The sequence below is a fragment of the Limulus polyphemus genome, unplaced genomic scaffold, assembly GCF_000517525.1.
Source record: "Limulus polyphemus unplaced genomic scaffold, Limulus_polyphemus-2.1.2 Scaffold1210, whole genome shotgun sequence".
Taxonomy (NCBI): Eukaryota; Metazoa; Arthropoda; class Merostomata; order Xiphosura; family Limulidae; genus Limulus; species Limulus polyphemus.
Window position 1 is genome coordinate 47,132 of NW_013666820.1, and position 3,635 is coordinate 50,766.

Here is a 3,635-nt window from a genome sequence, read left to right on the forward strand (position 1 = left end):
ACATCTTTTCTGCCATCCAACACAACTAAAAACATGTACTCCCCTTTAAAAGAAAGCAACAATATTGAATCAAACATTATTACATGATAGCAACCTCACATATTTTCAGTTAGTTAAGATCACAGTGCAGGAAACAAAAGGGTATTAGAACATGATGAATGAAATGGTTTTCTTCAAAAGGTAGTATAACTTTGGTGCATTCATTGCCCAAAGGTCTCTTAATTCGGGTTTGATTTAATTTGCTTGGTAGACTGTACGATAATAAGAGCTGCTGCTTGCACGTGACAAGGACTGCTAATGAGCATTTGATTTGACTTAAGAATTTTTAGCCATTATATCTGCCAGAACAACACTGATTTAATGAAAACCACGTGCCTCAGAACCAGCTGAAGAAAGTAGTACCAGTGTCGATGATTCAAATAAATCATACATTAGCCTTGAAGTCTTCTTTAATTCAGAAGATGAATAGTGGGTCTTCCTGAAAGTTAGCGACGAAGAGGAAGACTAACGAAGCTACTTATCGATGATACAAAAAACTTGGCATACATTTCAGAGAGTGTAGGAGCTATCAACCAAATATAGCTGGAATAGAAAAGGAATGAGAATTAGGATGGCATTATTATTAGAAACTAAGTGTGAGTTGCAAGTCTTGCTTTCCAAGCTAAAACATCAAACAGTTTTTTCCTCCAAAGAACTAGCAAACGAGTTTATGTTCATCAAGTATTCATGTTCTACTGGTCTGCACTCAGCAAAAAAAAAAAAGACAAAAAATAACCTTATTTTTCGTATCTTCTTCTTCGTGACTAAGCACAAAGCTACACAATGGACTATCTATATTGTGCCTACCACGGGTATCGAAACTTGGTTTTTAGTGTTATAAGCCTTCAGACTTATCGTTGTGCCTTTATGGGGCCAGCAAAAAAGTACAAAAAAAAACAGCGACAATCTACAGTATATATTTAAATATGTGGGGTAATAAGTAATTATTATTACTAATTTGAATTATATGTATATATGTTTATTATACCTGCCTCATAGAAAGAATGCATTTCTGGAAATTCAGAGTATTTGATACACATATCTATAGGTGTGGGAAATATATTTATTTATCCATCCATTTTTATATGTTTGTGACAGAATATTGTTCAATTTTATGGGGAAAAAAATATTGATTTTTTTCTACAGTGAAGCGCTTCTTATATATGTTTATTCAACAATATTTGTATCAGCGTGTTTCCCAAACATGCGCACAAAAGACTGTCAGGAAAACATTATTTTGCCGTAGTTTCGTGATATTATTGAACTGTTATCTGCCAATGTGGTTCTAGTACTTTCATTTCATGCTGAAACACTAGGAATTTGCCACGAAGTTAATCGTTTTTATTTCCCTTCAAATGTATCAATTTTATTTTGGTAGCAATGCGGTAGCATTCAGATTTGGGCCTTTCCACTTTATAGTGATAATAAACACAATAATGTGTGGTTTGTTAGTGATAATGATGTTCTTATAACGTACACCTGTTGAAGTTTCCGTACTCCTTCCTGATTTCATTTTGAGTGTCTCTACTCTAATTTTAATTTTAGTTGCCAGCATTTTCTCTTGTTGTCTTTCAGAAGCCCCCCAGTGGCACAGCGGTATGTCTGCGGACTTACAACGCTAGAATCCGGGTTTCGATACCCGTGGTGGGCAGAGCCCAGATAGCCCATTGTGTAGCTTTGTACTTAATTACAAACAAACAACCAAGCCTTTCAGAAAATTATCATTTGACCCCGAATGAGCAGCACGATCGTGAGTCAGTAATATACGGCCTGAGACTAATCTGTATTTACGCACTTAAAATACAGAACGAAGGATGATATTGCAGGTCCAATGTACAGAATACGTAAGGCTCGTCACTTTATGAGAAGCATCAGGGGGGTTCATACTACCAAAACAACAAATCCCCCAAACTAAGCAAACCTCTATACAAAATTTGCTGAATATGCATGTCATTTATTTGTCAAAATTAATTTGTTATTATTTCTGTTTTATCATAGTCCTTTTGATTTAATTATGTATTTGTTTTATGGTAAAGTTACTGAGGCTATCTGCTGCCGTCTCTAGTTTCAAATTATTGACCAGTGGAAAATAAGACACTCAATAGCACCCTTCCACCTACTAAGGAATTGACTGTCACTCTTATATCGTACTCACAGCTTAAAGTGAGGAGAATATTTTTTGGTATTGTACAGAATCAATCCCGGCTCACAGCTCCGAAATCCAGAACTGTAGCCAGGGGCAACCTGCGCTTTATTTCATTAGGATTTTCTTAGTTCTTTTATATGAATCTAAACTGTATCTTATTTTAAAGAAAGTAAAAAAAAAAACTTTTCAAAAAAGAAAGTAAATGTAGAGATGACTAATATAAATCTTTCACAAACAATGTAAACAAGATTGTAGGTATGGCATTTGCATCAAACCTACATAATAGCACAGGCATACACTATAGTAGAATGTTAACAGACAAAAAAATATAATATATTAAACTCGGTTGTAATTGAATAGTTATACAAATTGATATATGTTAATTCTTGCCCGTTCTATTATGTAGGGATGATGCAAGTGCCATGCCTACTATCTTCTTTGCATTGTTTTTCAAGGATTGATATTAGCCATCGCTACATTTACTTCCTTTTTTGAAAAGTTTTTTCTTTACTCGTTTGCATGTTGTTGTTCTTTTTTAATGCAATGTTTCAATATACACAGGAAGGTTGTATTTATAACTAAGTTCTAAATATAATGAGGTTCCACCTGTAATATATATTGTTTATCTATTATTGGCTGGTAATTACAGTTTCACCTTGTAGTTAAACTATTTAAAGGAACACAAAATGTGTGTAAAAAAGCTAACTTCTGGGGGTAATTATAACATCGTTTACACTAGAATTATGATTTTTAAAGCTACTACTAGTTATTAGTTTGTTTGATTGTAATTAAGTACAAAGCTACACAATGAGCTATCTGTGCTCTGCCCACCACGGGTATCGAAACCAGGATTCAAGTGTTGTAATTCCGCAGACATACCGCTGTGCCACTGGGGGGGGGCTACTACTAGTTATTAATGATACTTATGACAGCGAATACTCTGTTTGAAACTATGTCACCTCAATAAAATTGGTTGACACCATTGTTTTGGTTTTTGAGTTATCATGTAATAAAAAAGAAGCAGAAAAAACAACAACAAGAAATTCAAACTTTTTACTATGATATTTACAGACATTTCCAGAAGTTGTGACTCAGTCATTATATAGATATTGTTATAAAAGGAAACACTGTATAGTATTGTAAAGTTCTGATGACATATTGAGGAGGTATTTAAAATACCATTTCGATGAAAAATCCGAGCCATCCCTACATAGGTAGTACTACCCGCCTTCCTGATATTATTTTGTTTTAATTTATAGTTGCATTATTTTTCATTTTTTGACACCAATTTGCATCTTATCCAATTTTAATTGATTTTAATGTATTGTGAATGATTTCAAATTTTCATTGTGGTTTTTACTTTACTAATGTTACTAATATTGTTGCGTCAGCGAGTCACATGACTACTGTGACGCAACGTTTCTAGAACTATCATGTACTTTGGCGAATG